Raw genomic sequence first — 21,300 nt, forward strand, 5'->3', positions numbered from 1 at the left:
GTCTTCCAGGTGTATCGTGCATATTTCTGAGGGAGAAGGGACAGGATACAGGGACCAGCAAACTCCTCTATCTCTCCTCAACAACCAAGAAATCACTCAATCGCTTACCTGGCCCAGATGCTCAATTTATTTCAAATATTGTAGAGAGACTTCTTTATGTTGTATATGAAAACTGAAGCTACCCCTCCAGCAGAATATTACTAAGAAACTGCTCAAATAGAAGCTAAAATCTATAGCTCTAATGTCTGAGAAACAACCGCAGGATGTGGCAGATGTGGCTTGGCAACTGCATGCATGTTGAAAAGAAAAAAAAAACAACACTACTTATAGGCTTTAGCTGATGATAAGCTGAACAGAAGTCAATGATTTAATAATAGATGCCAAATAAGCTAATTCTAGGTTGCATGAGGATGAGAGAACCACAGGTAGATGACAGCACCATTTGTTTTTGCCATGCCCTGTATTCTGTTCCAGGCAATATACTGTTAAGGGAATAATAAACAGTGGTATAGCCAGGGCTCAGCACCAGCCTGAGAAGGGATGACTAGAAGCACTGAGAAGGCTCAACCTGGAGAAAACTGGCAACTTGGCAGGTGTACAAACTGCTTTTAAAAGCTGTCCTAGGGGTGCCTGGGTTCAGGTTGGATGTCTGCCTTCGGCTCAGGTCAGGATTCTGGGGTCCTGGGATTGAGTCCCACATCAGGCTCCCCGCAGGGAACCTTCTTCCTCTGCCTATGTTTCTGCCTGTGTCTCTCATAAAAAAATAAAATCTTAAAATAAATAAATATCCTATGGATATTCCCCTTGTCCTGGGGAATGGCGAAGATGAGTCAGAAATAGGATCAGTGTGGGGGTGGGGGCGGGAGGGAAGTAGAGGGAGGCAGGTGTTTGGCTAGACATAAGGAAGGACCTTTAACAAAAGGAGCTGTCCAATGGAACAGACTGCTCTGGGAGGGAACATGTTCTCAATCCCTGGGAAAGTCCAAGCAGAGGTCCTTCTCAGAGCTGTGAAGTAGGAATCTAAGTACTATAGTGGGTGCAGTCCCTCCTGGAGCTCCTGCTATGGCTCTGTGACCAAGTCTCTCTCCTCTTGTTCCCTAGCTGCCCCCATTGAGTGCTGGCCTCCAAGGCCACCCTGCCCCTGGGCTCCCTTTGATAAAACCTGGTTTCCAAATCTCTTGTGCAATTGTGGTTCCTCCCCTGTGGGAGATTTTAATAGCACCTGCTAACTGTTAACATGAGGGATATGATATGTGAAAATTCAGGACAAGCTTGTCCTTCAGGTTCTTGGAGACAAAGAAGAGAGTTTATACATTATGTGTGGCCCATCAACACAAACTCAAAATTTTCATTAAATATTTAGACCCAAAAGGGTTAACTACTACCCTTTTGGAAGGTTAACTACTACCCTTTTGGAAGAAATGTCTACATGTTTGGTGGGAAATATTTTTTTCTTCAAGTATGGATTCAACCACAATTGCACTAAAACATCAGCTATTTATATAACCTTAACAAATTTTTTTCTTACATAAGTTATTTTTTGGTTATCAATATTCTCGTTATTTTAAGGTTTTTCCCACTTATTTCCTATCTACTCTTCTTTTGATCTGTAGAGTACACATAATAATGATTAGTTGCAATATAATGGTCCATTGTTTGGATGGACCATTATATCAATTATTATACTATATATATAATAATTATATTATATACATGTACATGCCGTTATATTATAATGATATAATAATCTGCTTCTCTAGCTCCCAATAGCTGGATATGAGGATTATGCTTTTTTAAAAATCTCTTATATCCCAGCTAAAAAGAATTTATACAAATAGTTTTTAATTTTTGAGACATATCTTTGGTGAATAAGCTCATTTTTATGGTTCCTGATATACAAATGGTTGAACTAACCTACAGTGTCATTAGCAATATATGGAGGTAACTGTCTCTTCATAACTGTGCCAATGTTGGCTTTTATCATTTTAATTTTTGTTCTTTTAAACAGACAGGTGGCTCTTTGTACTTGTTTTATTTTACGTTTCTTTAATTTCCAGCAAAATAAAAACAGCATCTTTAATCTACTATCAGCTTCATATTTACTTTTGAAAATACATATGTTCTCAAAATAACCATCTAAGAGTTTACTGATCTGTTTCTATTCCAAATTCAGTACAATTATCAAGGCCAATTCCAACAAGAGAAGGAGAATCCATTTATATATCCATCGATATATATATCTTTTGGGGTATATGAGAAGGTCAGGGGAGGAAAAAGGAATGAAGGGAGAGAGAGGCAGTACTAAAGTCTTATTTTGTTTTCTCACCAAAAACTAAACAATACTTTTAAGGGTAACTTGTAAACACATAAAAAATATTATGCCCTAAAAACTAGGAGAATTAGTAAATTCAGCAGAGTTGTAAGACACATCAGTATACAAAAAAAAAAAAAGTTGAATAATCTGAAAATTAAATTGAGAAAACAGTTCCATTTGCAATAGCATCAAAAAGAATACATTACACAAACCAAGCATGTGTAATGTACATGAAAACACAAAATATTGTTGAAAGAAATTAAAGGCCTAAAAAATTGAAAAAACATTCCAAAGTTCATGGATTAGAAGATTCAGTGTTTTTAAGATGGCAAAATTCCCCCAAACTGATCTACACATTCAGTGGAATGTCTATCAAAACCCCAGTTGCCTTTTTCGTAGAAATTGACAAGCTGATTGTAAAATTCCTGTGGAAATTCAGAGGCTCAGATTGGCCAAAACAATTTTGGAAAAGAACAAAGTTGGAGGACTTCCCAATTTCAAAACTTAGTACAAAGCTACAGTAATCAAGATAATATGGTACTGGCTTAAGGAAAGACATATAGATTAATGAAATAGAACTGAGAGTCCAGAAATAAATCCTCACATCTATGGTCAACTGAATTTTCAAAAGGGTGCCAAGATAATTCAATGAGGAAAGAATCATATTTTCAATAAATTGTGCGGGACTACCAGATACTCACATTCAAAGAGTGAAGCTGAACTCTACCTCACACCATAGGCAAAAATTAACTCAATATGGATCAAAGACCTAAACACAGGAGTTAAACTATAAAATCCTTAGAAGAAAACATAAGCATAAATTTTCATGACCTCATACTAGGTAATGGTTTCTTACATATGACAGAAAAAGTACAAGCAAAAAAAGAGAAAACAGGTAAATTAGACATTATTCAAATTAAAAATGTCAGGACGCCCAGGTGGCTCAGTGGCTGAGCATCTGCCTTTGGCCCAGGGTGTGATCCCGGAGTCCCAGGACTGAGTCCCACACTGGGCTCCTTGCATGGAGCCTGCTTCTCCCTCTGCCTATGTCTCTCTCTCTCTCTCTCTCTCTCCCTCTCTCTCTCTCTCATGAATAAATAAATAAAATCTTTTAAAAAAAATTAAAAATGTCCTCAAAGGACACCATCAAGAAAGTGAAACACAGCCCACACAATGAGAGAACATTTCTTCAAATCGTTTATCTGATAAGACTTATATCCAGAAAATATAAAGAACTATTACAACTCAATAATAAAAAGAAAACCCAGTTAAGAAATAGGGAAAGGGAAAAAAAAAAAAAAAAAAAAAAGAAATAGGGAAAGGGAGACAGAACATGAAGACTCGTAACTCTGGGAAACGAACTAGGGGTGGTGGAAGGGGAGGAGGGCTGGGGGTGGGGGTGACTGGTTGGCGGGCGCTGAGGGGGGCACTTGACGGGATGAGCACTGGGTGTTATTCTGTATGTTGGCAAATTGAACACCAATAAAAAATAAATTTACTATTAAAAAAAAAAGAAATAGGGAAAGCATTTGAACAGCTATTTTGCCAAAGATGTAAAAATGGCCAATAATCACATGGAAAGATACTCAATATCATTAGCCATTCGGTATACGCAAATCAAAAACCACTTCATACTCACCAAGATGGCTAAAATCTAAGACAGATAATTAATAAATATTGATGAAGCTATGGAGAAATTAGAACCCTCTAACACAGTTGGTAGGAATGTAAAATGGTGCAGCCACTTTGGGCAACAGTCTTGCAGTATCTCAAAATACAGTTACCAAATAACCCAGCAATTCTATTCTGAGGTATATCCTGAAATGAAAATGTATATCCACAGGAAAACTTGTACACAGATGTTCACAACAACATTATTAATAGCCAAAATGTGGAAATAAACCTGATGAATAGATAAATGATATGTGGTATATCGATACAATATTATTTAGCAATAAAAAGCAATTAAATACTGATACATGTGACAATGCGGGGTGAACACTGAAGACATTATTCTAATTGAAAAAAAGTCAGTCCCAGAGCACCATATAGTATACAATTTTGTTCATATGAAAGAGTAGAACAAAAAACAGATTAGAAATTGCCAAGGGTTTGGGGTAGGGAGTTAAGAGGAATTAGCAAGTGACACCGAAGGAACAGTTTCTTTTAGGGTGATGAAAATGTTCTAAAATTGACTGTGGTGATAGTTGCACATGTCTGTGAATATACTAAAAGCCAATGAATTGTATACTTTAAATAGTTGAACTGTGTGTCATGCCATGTGAATTATATCTCAATAAAACCGCTTTAAAAAAACAAACAGATTTCTCAGCCCAATCTGATTCAACCTGAGCACTTTATTTTTAACCAGCTTCCTAAATGATCTTGATTACAGGTGGATTTATATAAAGCACTAGAAAAAAAAAAATACATGATCTTATGATAGGTACACCCCAGGCCTCATCTCCTATTAGAGTTCATGGATTGGTGATATTTGCAGACTATAAGTGCCACCCATTATTCTGAAACAATTATATTGGGTTAGACTTTGGAACCCAGAGAAACAGTGAATTCTCTAAATGCATTTTCTCTTTTCTGTTGCTGAAATTCCAAAGTCATGAACAAGGACACAGACTGTGTAGCTATATGTGGTCTACAAGGAGGGAAATGAGCATTTCTAACTTCCACATGATTTTTTTCTGTTAAAATTTTATTTATTTATTCATGAGAGACACAGAGAGAGAGAGGCAGAGACACAAGCAAAGGGAGAAGCAGGCTCCATGCAGGGAGCCCAATGAGGCACTTGATCCCAGGACTCCAGGATGACACCCTGAGCCGAACGAACGCAGACGCTCAACCACTGAGCTACTCAGGCGTACCCTACATGATTTGTTTGTAAAGGGCATCAGATGAAACTCCATTTAAACTACCACAGAAATACATTCCATAATTTGACTCCTGCCTAAAAGAATCTGGTGAGAGGGCAGCCGCAAAGCAGTTGCTGACCTCAGCAGGCTCTGCATAGCAGGAGCTGATGAGACAAATACACTTACTTTTTATCCATAATCATAAAAACCACTAAATGTTAGGACCAGGCAAGACTTCCAGAAGATAAAGCTGCAGCCTCTCATTCAAAGGTGAGAAAACCAAGGCCCCAGCTGGTTAAGACATGGGATTAGAATACAACATACCAGATTCTCAGTCCATGTTTCTATCATACCATAAATTATCCTCCCTGCAGTCTGCGTGGAACAAAACTGGAGCAGGATTAGATGTGCAGGGGGGAACTGTGCATAACAGAGAGTACATGAGTTCACCACAGAGAAATTCAGAGCAGGAAGTCAGAAAGTTGACAATGCAAACTTGCAGTTCTGCATTTCTCTATCACTCTGGGGAGTTGCACCAGGTCCCTACCTTGGAAATGGTGGCTATGTGCCTTAAGCATCGCAGTACCTCGGACACACAGATTCCCAGCTTCACGGAATAGGGAAGCACAGAGGAGTATTTCCTACTAGAGAGGGTCATTGAGACCTGGCCCTGGGTGTCAAGGCTTCCAAGAGAAATGTCTAGGGGATAAAAGGGTGTCAAGGCTTCCAAGAGAAATGTCTGGGGGATAAAAGGGACAGCACTAAATGCAACATCATGTGGTTTCTATTTTGTCACATTTACAATGTCCCATCCACGAGACCCCATACCTACAAAACAGAGCTAGCTTTGTGTACCTAGACCCAGTAAGGTTTGGCTTAAGGAGGGAGGAGGCTCAGGACTCCTCCAAGGCCTGGGTTGAGGTAAAAAGACTCAGTGTGAGTTTCCTCTACGGGACAAAGAGAAAAGCTAGCCCAGGTGTTAGTGGTCGGTCAGCCACACACATCTAGAGGGGTCAATCAGAGCTGCCAGCCAAAGTATAAACCAAAGTCCATTTACTCAGCCCATTTCTAGGATCTTGCTTTCAGGTCAGAGTGTAAAGAAGAAATGTATCATTAACAGTGCAGTGACTCTTTAGCATCTGACCTTGGAAGAGACAGCAAGCATTTAAAGAATTGAGACACTCCCTGGGGAGGCGAGGAGGAATTAAAAAACAAGCACACAAATGAGTACTTGACACAAGAGAAGGTAGTCTGGGACAAGGGGGAGAATAAAGCATTCACAAAAAGTGGACATCTCATCTATTCCACCCACCGTACTTCACAGTCTACATGCTAACAAGTCCAGTCCTAGAATTCCACAGAACTCCTTGAGCTGGAAGAAAATTTCAAACTTATGTAGTCAAGCTTATGTAGTCCAAAGCTCTACTCAACAAATAATATAATCATCTATAACATTCCCAAAAGTAACTGCCCAGTGACCATGATCTCCAGTGACAAGGACATCCACGGTCTGTGCTGCAACATGAAAGAGCTCTTGTTCTTTGAGAGTTCTCATGGTCACCCAAAAACCACTTCCCTCCGGGCACTTGCATCCATTGGTCCTGGTTGTAGTCTCTGAAATACTGCAGAAGAAATGGAATCTGCCTTTAAAAGAGACAAAGATAGCTCTGAGCACCTCAAGCTGCCAAAGAGATGAGGCTGAATGAACAACTACATGGTCTAAAGGGAAAATAAGGATCTAACAGCAGGACACTATAAATGGCACATTCAGAAAACAAAGGATGAGAGACTTAATACTGTCATCATAACAGCCTCTTCTTCGTACAGCCTCCACCTCGAGGTCTCAGACCAGAGCAAAAGACCAAGTCTTTTGTGTCCCCTTTACTTCTTGACTACAAAAAAAAAAAAAAACGTCTCTAAGGAAAACATACTCTAAATGCACAAGTTAATTCCTGTGGACTATGCTCTGGACTGGAGTCACAGAGGGCCTTGAGCATGCTTCAAGGAATTAGAGGCCGTCAAAATCATTTTCAGCCGTCCCCGTTTAGCTCGGACTCCCACAGGGATAGGAAGACAGAGGAGGATTCCGCAGCAACCTAGCAGTAAGTGAAGTGAAGCAGGGAGACTGCTTCTGGACAACTGGACTAACCCTTGTTGCAAGGCGACAGCAAGGCACACAGGGGGAAAACCCACTCAGATTAGAAGACAAACAGAGCGAGCTGCACACAAGGTCAGCGTGGAAGAGGTCCTTGGCGATTCAACTCCGTGGTTCCGCAGGCTGGGAAACCTGAACCCACTCCAGGATGGGAATCACCTAAGGTTGCAAAGCCAAGTGTCAGAGCCAGAACAAAAAATCTCCTCATTCCCCAATCTCGGTTCTTTCCATTACGCCACGCCGCTATCTCATGTCAGCAAGCTTCGGACGACTGCATCCAAATAACAGCATTCCCCCAAACGAGACCAGCTACAGAAGGAATGAATGAATGAATGAATGAATGAATAAAGCAAGCCGGCCAGCCGGCCAGCCAGCCCAGGGCTTTGCATTCTTCAAGTCAATGCCAGGGCTCTCCACAAAACCCAGCCGGGAGCCACCCAGCCTCCCAGGAGCAGACTCCAATTCTTATTTCCTATTTCGGTGTGATTTACACAAAACTGCAGGACAGTTAGAAGCAAAACGATGAGGCTGCAGAAAAAAAAAAAAAAATCGTGCACACTGAAACGGGGAACCACACCCAGGGCCAGGCCAACCGGGGGATGGAGATCGCGGAGCTGAAAATGGGAGCGCAGAAGAGACGAGGACGGGAAAGGGCGTCCAGGTCTCGGCAGGAGGCGGGTGCTGAGCAGGCGCGGGCTGGGGTGGCAGGGCGCCCTCGGGCAGCCCCACCGCCCGCCGGCCTCGAGGTGCCCCGGCGACCTCTCCCAGCGGGCGCCCCGGAGTCCCACCTGTCAAACGGCCACGGGAGCTCACGCGGCGCCGGCCTCCAGCGCCTCACCAGGAGGGGCGCCGGCACCTGGCCGCGGCTGCCGCGGGACGCCGAGCCGACTGGGACCCCAGCGCCGCGGCGCCCCCAGAGGAAGGCGAGCCGGGTCCCGCAGGAGCAGCCCCGCCGCCAGCCCCGGCCCGCCGGCGCGCGCACTCACCGCCCGGGGCGCTCCGGCGCGGGCTCCGCGGCGGCTCCGGCTCCCGCTTCGGCGCAGCCCCCGTCCTCGCCTCAGCGCGGAGCCCCAGCCATCCCCCTCTGGCTGCCGGGGCCCGCCGCTTCCGGGCCCCGTCACGTGACGCGGGCGCCCCAGCCGGAGACCCGAGTCACGTGTCCCCGCGCGGGGCAGCTCCCGGGGCTGCACGAAGCTCCGGAGCCCGGCGCCGCAGCACCACCTGGCGACCGGTTGCCGCCACTGCAGGCAGGGCCGAGCAGGGGGCCCGGGGGCGCGGGGACCACTGGGCGGGGCGTCGATCCGGGAGCCCGGCCGCCAGTCCCTGGAGCTCCGCCCCCTGGGGCCTGGGCTCCCGCTGCACGCGCTGTGTTTTCCTTAACACGTGTCCGGGAGCACATGCTGCTTGTATCATTTTAAAAAATACATCTTTAAAAAAAAAAAGATCACCTAGTCAGATTTTTTTCGAAACTTACACAAATTCATTTGTGGTTGCTCCTGGAAATGGGAGAGTGTGATGTAAGGCAGGCAACATTATTTTTTCAATATATTTAAAAATTTGGGGATCTCTGGGTGGCTCAGCAGTTTAGCACCTGCCTTTGGCCCAGGGTGTGAACCTGGGGTCACCGGATCCAGTCCTGCATGGAGCCTGCTTCTCCCTCTCCCTGTGTCTCTGCCTCTCTCTCTCTTTCTCTCTGGGTCTCTCATGAATAAGCAAATAAAATATTTAAATATATATATTTAAAAATTTAAGTGACATTTTAAAGTGGGTGGCGGCATTTCAGTATGTTTGAGGTGTGTTATCTTCTCTTGCTTCCTTCTCCTTGAATTTCTCCTTTAAAAATTACGTAACTAAAAAATAAATAAGAATTACGTAACTACTCACACATGAAAAAAGAATAAACTATTGATATAGCTACAAAATGGATAAATCTTAATCGTGCTGAGTAAAAGACATCAGAAAAAATAGTCCATTTATTTCATATTCTAGAAGGTGCTAGGTCATCTTCAGGGACAGGAAGCCTATCAGCGGTTGCCTGGGAGTGGGTGGGGAGGTCAGAAGGGGAGAGATTATAGAGGGACCTAAGGAAACTTTCCAGGTGACAAATAGTTTCACGAGTAAACATAGATTTTACATTATCAAATTATACACGTTCAATACGTGCAGTTTAAAAATAAATTTAAAAAAATATGCATAGCTTATTGTATATCAAGTATACTTCCATAAACCTGTTAAAATGGTAAAAATTATATAATACATGAATGTATTTTTATTACTAGAAATGTTAGACAATATATAAGTATATAAGCAGTGAAAATTTCCCTTCTCCCAAATTCACTCTTTTCTTCAAAGAATTATACCTACCAGCATCTGAGTATCGTTCTCCATACCCTATATTATGTATTTATAGATATATTTATACAGAGAGACATACATAGATTTGTGGTGTTAAATATAGACTTATGAGGATCCCTGGGTGGCTCAGGGGCTTAGCGCCTGCCTTGGGCCCAGGGCATGATCCTGGAGTCCCGGGATGGAGTCTCACGTCGGGATCCTGGCATGGAGCCTGCTTCTCCCTCCTCCTGTGTCTCTGCCTCTCTCTCTCTCTCTCTCTCTCTCCCTCTCTCTCTCTCTATCATAAATAAATAAATAAATAAATCTTTTAAAAATTTTAAAAAATAAAATCTAGAATTATGAATAACAGTACTTAGTGTTTTGCTAAAGACTTTTTACTCTTCACTTTCTATACTGTCTAAATTATTTCTTAAACACACATTACTTTATATTTAAAATCTTAATATGTTCTGTAAAGATAAAACATATGCATGTTTTCTTTAAAAATCTACCCCAGTTGGTTCATTTCACCAGGGAAAGAGAAAAGAATGCAGGTTCATGCTAGTTTAGAATAGGAAGGGCAGTAGGTTCATCTCATCCCTGGAAGAACCCACCAGTTCATTGAATGCTCAGTACCAGAACTATACTTGGAATGCTTCTGAGCCCATGTCACCCCCAGGCCTTGAATTTCATTGATTCTATGGCTATTTCTAAAGTCTTACTCAAGAAAGCCAGGTCTTATGAGAATCACAGAGCTCCCTGTTGGAATTACTGATGAAGTGAGAATTTGCCTTCACCAGTCTGCTGCTGGGATGCATTGATTATAATAAGAATTCTTTTTTATACCTGGCCACCATACTCTTACTAGAGACAATCTTTAAAAAAGGTCGCATCATTTTCAGATATTGTTAGGATTCCATCAACCTTATCATTATGAAGTCCTAATTAGAATTAACACAATTACATATCCTTCCAACTATACAAATCTCCACCTCCGCTTCCACAGTTTACTCAGAAATACAAATTAAGATTTCCTGTTCTTCATACAGCAATTTGGCAGTGTGGCAGGATACAAAATCAATGCCCAGAAGTCAGTGGCATTTCTATACACTAACAATGAGACTGAAGAAAGAGAAATTAAGGAGTCAGTCCCATTTACAATTGCACCCAAAAGCATTAGATACTTAGGAATAAACCTAACCAAAGAGGTAAAGGATCTATACCCTAAAAACTTCAGAACACTTCTGAAAGAAATTGAGGAAGACACAAAGAGATGGAAAAATATTCCATGCTCATGGATTGGAAGAATTAATATAGTGAAAATGTCAATGTTACCCAGGGCAATTTACATGTTTAATGCAATCCCAATCAAAATACAATGGACTTTCTTCAGAGAGTTGGAACAAATTATTTTAAGATTTGTGTGGAATCAGAAAAGACCCCGAATAGCCAGGGGAATTTTAAAAAAGAAAACCATATCTGGGGGCATCACAATGCCAGATTTCAGGTTGTACTACAAAGCTGTGGTCATCAAGACAGTGTGGTACTGGCACAAAAACAGACACATAGATCAGTGGAACAGAATAGAGAATCCACAAGTGGACCCTCAACTTTATGGTCAACTAATATTCAACAAAGGAGGAAAGACTATCCACTGGGAAAAAAGACAGTCTCTTCAATAAATGGTGCTGGGAAAACTGGACATCCACATGCAGAAGAATGAAACTAGACCACTCTCTTTCACCATACACAAAGATAAACTCAAAATGGATGAAAGATCTAACTGTGAGACAAGATTCCATCAAAATCCTAGAGGAGAACACAGGCAACACCCTTTTTGAACTTGGCCACAGTAACTTCTTGCAAGGTACATCCATGAAGGCAAGAGAAACAAAAGCAAAAATGAACTATTGGGACTTCATCAAGATAAGTCTTGATGACTTATGCACAGCAAAAGATACAGTCAACAAAACTAAAATGAACTATTGGGACTTCATCAAGATAAGTCTTGATGACTTATGCACAGCAAAAGATACAGTCAACAAAACTAAAATGAACTACAGAATGGGAGAAGATATTTGCAACAAAACTAAAAGACAACCTACAGAATGGGAGAAGATATTTGCAAATGATAGAAACAAAAGCAAAAATGAACTATTGGGACTTCATCAAGATAAGTCTTGATGACTTATGCACAGCAAAAGATACAGTCAACAAAACTAAAATGAACTATTGGGACTTCATCAAGATAAGTCTTGATGACTTATGCACAGCAAAAGATACAGTCAACAAAACTAAAAGACAACCTACAGAATGGGAGAAGATATTTGCAAATTATATTTGCAAAACTAAAATGAACTATTGGGACTTCATCAAGATAAGTCTTGATGACTTATGCACAGCAAACGATACAGTCAACAAAACTAAAAGACAACCTACAGAATGGGAGAAGATATTTGCAAATGACGTATCAGATAAAGGGCTAGTTTCCAAGATCTATAAAGAATTTTTGAAACTCAACAGCAAAGAAACAAACAACCCAATCATGAAATGGGCAAAAGACATGAACAGAAATCTCACAGAGGAAGACATAGACATGGCCAACAAGCACATGAGAAAATGCTCCGCATCCCTTGCCATCAGGGTAATACAAATCAAAACCACAATGAGATACCACCTCACACCAGTGAGAATGGGGGAAATTAACAAGGCAGGAAACCACAAATGTTGAAGAGGATGTGGAGAAAGGGGAACCCTCCTGCACTGTTGGTGGGAATGTGAACTGGTGCAGCCACTCTGGAAAACTGTGTGAAGGTTCCTCAAAGAGTTAGAAATAGACCTGCCCTACGACCCAGCAATTGCACTGCTGGGGATTTACCCCAAAGATACAGATAGATGCAATGAAACGCCGGGACATCTGCACCCCGATGTTTCTAGCAGCAATGTCCACAATAGCCAAACTGTGGAAGGAGCCTCGGTGTCCATCGAAAGATGAATGGATAAAGAAGATGTGGTCTATCTATACAATGGATATTCCTCAGCCATTAGAAAGGACAAATACCCACCATTTGCTTCGACGTGGATGGAACTGGAGGGTGTTATGCTGAGTGAAATAAGTCAATAGGAGAAGGACAAACTTTTTTTTTTATGATAGTCACAGAGAGAGAGAGAGAGAGAAAGAGAGAAAGAGGCAGAGAGAGGCGGAGACATAGGCAGAGGGAGAAGCAGGCTCCATGCACCGGGAGCCCGACGTTGGATTCGATCCCGGCTCTCCAGGATCACACCCTGGGCCAAAGGCAGGCGCCAAACCGCTGCACCACCCAGGGATCCCAGGAGAAGGACAAACATTATATGGTCTCATTCATTTGGGGAATATAAAAAATAGTGAAAGGGAATGAAGGGGAAAGGAGAAAAATGAGTGGGAAATATCAGAAAGGGAGACAGAACATGAGAGACTCCTAACTCTGGGAAACGAACTAGGGGTGGTGGAAGGGGAGATGGGTGGGGGGTGGGGGTGACTGGGTGATGGGCACTGAGGGGGGCATTTGATGGCATGAGCACTGGGTGTTATTCTATATGTTGGCAAATTAAACACCAATAAAAAATAAATTTATAAATAAAAAAAGATTTCCTGTTCAATATGGATGTATAAATAAACATTTTGATTCTTTACTCCTAGAAAACTATGCAAAAGCAAAAATGAAAAACTTTGAAAACTCTATTTTCAACAACGGTAGAAGATAGAATCCACAGGTACCAAAATACGTGTGAAGGCTAACAAAAAGCAGCTGCAATCAGACAGAAGCTATAAAGGAGAATGGAAAAGAAACTCCAAGAGAAGTAAAGGGACCCAAATGGGGACAGATCTCAGAATCTCGGAAATGCATCGGTGAAAACACTCTTCTTGAAGATGAAGAGCTCCCTTAGAGCTGCATGGCTATATTTCTTTTATTTGCAACAATGGATTTGGAAACAGTTCAGCAAGACTCAACAAAAGCCCTCCTGAATCTGGTTTGGATTAGGGAAGCCAAGAAGATGAGGATAACAACAAGAATCACAGAGGTGAGCCATATTAAAAGAAGCTATTGGTCTGTGGCAATAGAACAGAAAAGATTGGACATATACTTGTTGGTGAGAATGCAGAGCAACTGAAGTCTCATCAACTGCTGGGAAAGTGTACAATGATGCAACCACTTTGGAAAACTGTATGACAGTTTTTTTTATGAAGCTAAACACATAGCTCTCCTGTGATCCAGCAACTCCACTCCTAGATATTTACCCAGGAAAAATCAAAATGTTTATCCACACCAGGGCCTGGACTAGGATAAGGCAAAAAAAGTGCAGCAAGTGGGAAATTTAAAGAGGCACTCACTTTCAGGGTTGTACAGGTGCAGAGTTGGCACTTACATGAACACAAGGGTGAGTGCCTCCTTAAACTTTGTGACCTAGGCTTCTTGGCTTTCCTCACCTTCCTCCAGGCTGTTGTCCACACCAATTTGTATTCAGATTTTCACAGCAGAGAGCTCAATAAAGGTAAATAATTAACAACCCACACATTTATCAATAGGTGAATTGATACACTGTGGCATATAGAGCAGGAAGGAATTATTGACATATGCAAAAATTTGGATGAATCTCATTATGCTAAATGGAAGAAGCCAGACACAGAAAACTGCATACTATATGATTTGATTTGTATAAATTTATAGAATGAGCAAAATTGATTCTTGTGACAGAAAGCTGAACAATGGCTGTTTGGGATGTGTGGGGTGAGGATTGGCTGTAAAGGGACACAAAGAGGTTTTTGGAATGATGCTAATATTCTATATATTGATTGGGATGCTCGTTATGTGGATTTAAACATTTGTCAAAAGCCATTACCTGGACAATGAAAATATATTAACTTGATTATAAATAAATTGTACCCCTAAAGATTAATTTCAAAATGTTAATGAGATTACCAGACATCCGGGGAAAGTCTCTAAGATAAAAGAAATATCAAATACACAAACCCATGAAGTACTTTGGAGGAGACTATGCAAAAAACAAGCACACAAACAAATACCCTCAGAAAGATAAGATGTTACAATCATGACATAAGAACCACAGCAAAAAATATTGCTTTTAAAAAAAATTCTGAGGGAAAAAACAACTCTTGGAAGTTAAAAATATAATGACGGAAATTAAGAATCAAATGGAAGAGTAAGAAGATAAGGATAAGGAAATTTGTTCTTTTTCGTTAATAAATATTTATTACCTATGTGCCAGGCACTGTGAATAGAACAGTGAACAAAATAAACAAAAATCCCTGCCCTTATGAAGCCTACATTTTAGTGCGGGGAGATAGACAATACAAATAAATAAGTAATATACATATCATGTCAGCAGGTGTACTGTTAGGGAGAAAAATCAGGAGAGTAAGAAACAGAGTCTAGGGACTGAGAGGAGGGATTGCAGTCTCTTTAAATAGGGAAGATACCACTGAGAGGTGGTATCTAAACAAAGTCTTAATGTAGGTGAGGAAACAAGTCCTGTGGATTTCTTTGAGAAGAGCATTCTGGGCCAAAGGAATAGCATGTGCTAGGGCCCAGGAGGGAATGTGCCTAGCCTATTTGAAAAATTAAAAGAAGGCCAGTGTGTATGATACTATATATAGCAAACCTTAAAGACTCCACCAAAAAAACTACTAGAGCTAATAAATGAATTCAGTAAAGTCACAGGACACAAAATCAATATACAGAAATCTGTTGCATTTTTATACAGTAATAATGAAATAGCAAAAAGAGAAATTAAGAAAATAATCCCATTTATGATTGCACCAAAATGAATAAAATACCTAGGAATAAATTTAACCAAGGAGATGAAAGGCCTCTACTATAAAACATTGGTGAAAGAAATTGAAGATGACACAAACAAATGGAAAAGCATTCCATGCTCATGGATTGGGAAAACAAATATTGTTATTTGTTCCTATCAAAATACCAACAGCATTTTTCACAGAATGAGAGCAAATAATCCTAAAATTTGTATGGAATAACAAAAGACCCCAAATAGCTAAAATAATCTTAAAAAGGAAGAGCAAAACTGGAGGTATGACAATCCCAGTTTTCAAGATAAACTACAAAGCTGTATTAATCAAGACTGTTGGTACTGGCACAAAAATAGACACATAGATCAATGGAACAGAATAAAGAGCCCAGAAATAAACCCACAATTTTATGGTCAACTAATCTATGACAAAGGAGGCAAGAATATCCAGTGTGAAAAAGAGTCTCTTCAACAAATGGTGTTGGGAAAACTGGATAGCTACAAGCAAAAGAATGAAAATGGACCCACTTTCTTACACCATATACAAACTGGATTAAAGACCTTAATGTGAGACTTGAAAGCATAAAAATCCTAGAAGAGAGCACAGGCAGTAATTTCTCTGAGATCAACTGTAGCAATATTTTTCTAGTTATGTCTCCTGAGGCAAGAGAAATAAAAGCAATAATCTCCTGTTGGGACTACATCAAAATAAAAGGCTTCTGTATCAAAATACAATATCTTCTTTAAAGCAAAGGAAACAACAAAAAAAGAAACAAAAAAATTTTTAAAAAAAAGCAAAGGAAACAATCAACAAAACTAAAAGACCTACTAAATGGGAGAAGATATTTGCAAATGATATGTTCGATAAGGGGTTAGTATCTGAAATACATAAATAACTTACCAACTCAACACCATTTTAAAAAATCCAATTAAAAAATGGGCAGAAAACATGAACAGACATATCTCCAAACAAGACATACAGATGGCTAACAGACACATGAAAAGATGCTCAGCATCACTCATCATCAGGGAAATGCAGATCAAAACCACAATGAGATATCACCTACCACCTACCACCTGTCAGAATGGCTAAAATAAGAAACAAGAAACAACAACTGTTGGCAAAGATGTGGAGAAAGGGGAACCTTCATGCGCTGTTGGTGGGCATGCAAACTGGTGCATCCACTGTGGAAAGGCTCCTCAAAAATTAAAAATAGAGTTACCATATGCCAAGTCAATCGGAGAAGGACAAACATTATATGGTCTCATTAATTTGGGGAATATAAAAAATAGTGAAAGGGAATAAAGGGGAAAGGAGAAAAAATGAATGGGAAATATCAGAAAAGGAGATAGAACATGAGAGACTCCTAACTCTGGGAAACGAACAAGGAGTGGTAGAAAGGGAGGTGGGCGGGGGGTGGGGGTGACGGTGATGGGTACTGAGGGGGGCACTTGATGGGATGAGCACTGGTATTTTGCTGTATGTTGGCAAATCAAACTCCAATAAAAATAAAATAAAATAAAATAAAATAAAATAAAATAAAATAAAATAAAATAAAATAAAATAATTACCATATGCCCCCCTAATTCCACTACTGGGTATTTACACAAAGAATACAAAAACACTAATTTGAAAAGATATATGCAACATAATCCGATAGTGAAACTGTAGAAGTAGGCTAAATGTCCATTGATAGATGAATGGATTAAAAAGATGTGATATATATATATATATACACACACACACATACACATACACACACACACACATGAGTGCACACACATATATGATGGATATTACTCAGCCATGAAAAATAATGAAATACTTCCAACTGCAGCAATATGGATGGATCTAGAGGATATAATGCTAAGTGAAATAAGTCAGAAAATGACAGATACCGTATGATTTCCCTCATATGTGCAATTTAAGAAATAAAACAAGTGAACAAAGAGAAAAAGAGACAAACAAGAAGCAGACTCTTAATTATAGAAAACTGATAGTTACCAGAGGGAGGTAGGTGAGGGGATGTGTGAAATAGGTGAAGGGGATTAAGAGTAGACTTATCATGATGAGCACTGAGTCATGTATGAAAGTGTTGAATCACTATACTGTACACCTGAGACTAATATACCAATGTACATTAACAATACTGGGATTAAATATAGGGAGGTCAGTGTGGGTGTAGCAGAGTGAGCTATAGGAAAAGAAGTAAATTAGGTCAGAGCAAGAAAAAATGGGTGAAAACTATGTAGATCTCTGTGAGCCATATTAAGGACTTTGGCTTTTACTCTGAGGGGTCTAGGAAGAAACTGGAGGAGTTTGAGCAGAGGAATGTGTGATCTGACTTGGGTTTAAAAGGATGCTATATCTTTGGGGTAAACCCCAGCAGTGCAATTGCTGAGTCGTAGGACAGATCTATTTTTAACTCTTTGAGGAACCTCCACACAGTTTTCCAGAGTGTCTGTACCAGTTCACATTCCCACCAACAGTGCAGGAGGGTTCCCATTTCTCCACATCCTCTCCAACATTTGTTGTTTCCTATCTTGTTAATTTTCCCCATTCTCACTGGTGTGAGGCGGTATCTCATTGTGGTTTTGATTTGTATTTCCCTGATGGCAAGTGATGCAGAGCATTTTCTCATGTGCTTGTTGGCCATTTCTGTGTCTTCCTCTGTGAAATTTCTGTTCCTGTCTTTTGCCCATTTCATGATTGGATTGTTTGTTTCTTTGCTGTTGAGTTTAAAAAGTTCTTTATAGATCTTGGATACTAGCCCTTCATCTGAGATGAGCACTGGGTGATATGCTATATGTTGGCAAATTGAACTCCAATTTTAAAAAAATAAAAACATAAAATAAAATAATAAAAGGACGCCATGTCTGTTGGGTTGATATAGGCAAAGGCAGGAAGGGGAGACAAGTCAGGAGACAGTTGCTATAATCCAGAATAAGATTATGATCATTTGACAAGAATAAGAATGACCACAGTGAAGGTGGTGAGAAGTGGTCAGTTTCTGAAAATATCTTTATGGTAGATTGGAAATGTCAAATTTCGATGGATAGGAAATGGAGTATGAGAGAGGGGAGACAAATACTTTGGCTTGAGCCCCAGGAGGGTAGAGCTGCCTTTTACTAGACCAGGAAGACAATGACAAGAGCAGGCCTCTAAGGATCAGTGAGTCCAATCTCTCATCCTTTGGTGGAGAAAATAAGGCCCAGAAAGGGGAGATGTACCTAGAGTCACACACACACACACATCATGTGTCTCTTCGCTCCAGCTTCCAAGCCCTTAGCCCCCACCTCATACAAGGGTAAAAAATTATAGAGGATGATCACATTTTGTTAAGAAAAAAAACAGGGTGCATATACATGCAACACAGTCTGTATACATATCTGAATTACATGAATTTAAGATAGTGTGATATAAAAATATTAGTAAAGTTCCACTTCATATGCAGAATTTAAGACATTAGAATCCCACCCAAGTTTGACCTTTCACGAAGTATCCAGCCACTTCTGTGAGAATCCAGTGAGAAACACCACTGGTCACATAGAATTTCTGTGGGTGGTATGAGTAACTATTAGCTGTAGTACAAGCATTCATCATCAGTGTAATTTAAAATATTCTGTAAGCTATGAAACTATAATTCAAGGATTCGCTAAGTGGCACAAATGCTGAAAATTAATTTTAACATCCTTAATTTGGGTATGGATATTAGAAGAGATAAAATTCCTATAACAAAGGCCAAACACCATCATGACGTGACATGCTGATGACTAAGGAGAGTGCATCCTGTAAAGTAAATTAAGAACAGAGTGGAAATGAAAAGCAGCAATTAAAGCAAGACCCTGCTAAGGAACAAATACCAGCTCAAGTACATAGGAAAAGTGCTGGTGCCAGATCGACACACTGTAATGTGCCTCTTGGCCCAGTTACTGTTTTTTTTTTTTTTTAATGATCTGAAAGGCAGTAATGATAATAAGATGTTTACCACTAATATTTCTGTGGTAAGCAAAGTATGTTTAAAGAAGAAAAATATGTCATAAGGCTGAAAGACTTTGCACTCTGGAGTCCCAGAGAAAAATTGCACAAGCTCTTTAGAGCCCCTCTTGTGAATTCAGTAGAACTGCTGTGCCACAACCAATGCCAACACTCTGATGCCTAGAAGAGCGTGGGATAGACAGCAAATTCTGCTGACACAGAACTGGGAGGCTTATGTGAAAAGATAGCAAGGGGTACATCAGTCTGACAACCTGAATTAACCAGCAGGATTACACTGACAGGAGCATCAATCACGTGTGTGAGGCACAGCTATACTCATTGGAACCAAATGCTGCTCACACAGGAAGGCATCACAAGAACAGACTTTAAACATGTTGTTTTAATGTAAGGAAGACTTTTCCAATAGTGTGTTATGGCCAATGGGGTACCATAAATGAGTTAAAGGGGTGCTGAGATATTGATACTCCTGCCCTCTGAAGCAGCCAGGCAAGTCCCAAGGTGCTCCTGAGACATTACCTCGTGCCATAGCAGGCTTGTTCCTTTATCCTGAAGATCTATAAAATGCTATCATTTTATACATATGTTATGATATAAAATAAAAGATTGGGAAACACTGGATAAGTAGGGTATTGATGTCATTTGAAATGGAGACATTTTTGAGAATGAAAGGGGCTGTATTAACTTTTGCATCAGGACAATAGGCATATAGTAGGACTATTCCAGGAAAATTGGGATGTATGGTATAGTAGGCAGAGTAATGGCCCCCAGACAGGTCCATGCTCCTAATCTCCACAACCTGAGAATACATTACCTTAGATAGCAAGAAGGATTTTGCAGATGTGATTAAATTAAGGATCTTGAGGTAAGGAGATTGTCTTGGGTTGTCAGGGTGGATCTAATGTAATCACAATGATTCTTACAGGAAGGTCAGAGAAGAGAGAGCTATTTCATTGGCTTTGGAGATGGAGGAAGGAGCTACATGTCAAAGGAATGTGGAAGGCCTCCAGAAACTGGGAAAACGTGGAAGCAGATTCTTCCTAGAGCCTCCAGAAAGAATACAGCCTTGCTGAGATCTTGATTTTAGGACTTCTGGCCTCCAGAACTGTATGAGAACAAATTTGTGTTGTTTTAATCCGCCGTGTTTGTGGTAATTTGTTCCAACAGCAAAAGGAAACCAATACAAATATCTATAATTTGTAACAAATTTACCTTTATGCTTATATAACTTTAAGTTACACAGGTAAGAAAAACTGAAACAAGTATAAATTTTTATCTAATATCATACTGATGAGTTGAAAAATATCATTGAAGTATACTATATAGAGAGATGGAAAACTAAAGAACTGGAATAAACCTGATTTTAAAAAGTTTAGCCCCAGAAAGAGGGACTCTGCATGGAGAGGGTTAGATAAAGAGACTCTAGGTTTCTTTTATTATATATCCTTTGTTTAAAAAATTAATAGTTTAACCCTGGGCATGTATAGTTTACTTTTAGTATTAATTTTTAAAGTAGGATTATGTTGGAGGAAGCCTTCAAGAGCTTATTGGGCTCAGGTTCTCCAAAGCTGTAACCCCCACCCTTACCTGAAACCTGCTTAGATCCCACCTCACCCACAGGCCCTCCCCTAACCTTTTATTCAGCCAACAGCTTCCTTGGCACAAGACAGAGCCAACTGGTAGGCCTTCCTGAAACAAGGCAGGAGAAAGCACTGTTGGACGAGGAATATTCCCAGGATTGGACCCAGGAGCTTTAACAGATCTGGAGCAAACCCTCAAGCCCCATGTGTAGTGCTGGCAGACCTTGGGTTTACCTCACAATGCT

At 40.3% G+C, this 21,300-nt stretch overlaps 1 protein-coding gene across 3 annotated transcripts in view; it reads right to left on the reverse strand.

The window, feature by feature from the left end:
• Nucleotides 1-8,454, reverse strand: part of SLC36A1 (solute carrier family 36 member 1) — a 45,662-nt gene extending 37,208 nt beyond the window's left edge. Inside the window, exon 1 of one of the 3 annotated variants that reach the window (XM_072756794.1) lies at nucleotides 8,323-8,454. The gene's annotated coding sequence lies outside the window, so the exon portion shown is untranslated. Of the gene's footprint in view, nucleotides 1-8,124; nucleotides 8,288-8,322 lie in introns of those variants that run through there. The other 2 variants (XM_072756795.1, XM_026008292.2) reach the window with 2 other exon arrangements.
• Between the last annotated feature and the right edge of the window lie 12,846 nt (nucleotides 8,455-21,300).

Source organism: Vulpes vulpes, chromosome 4 (assembly GCF_048418805.1).
Source record: "Vulpes vulpes isolate BD-2025 chromosome 4, VulVul3, whole genome shotgun sequence".
NCBI classification, from domain to species: Eukaryota; Metazoa; Chordata; class Mammalia; order Carnivora; family Canidae; genus Vulpes; species Vulpes vulpes.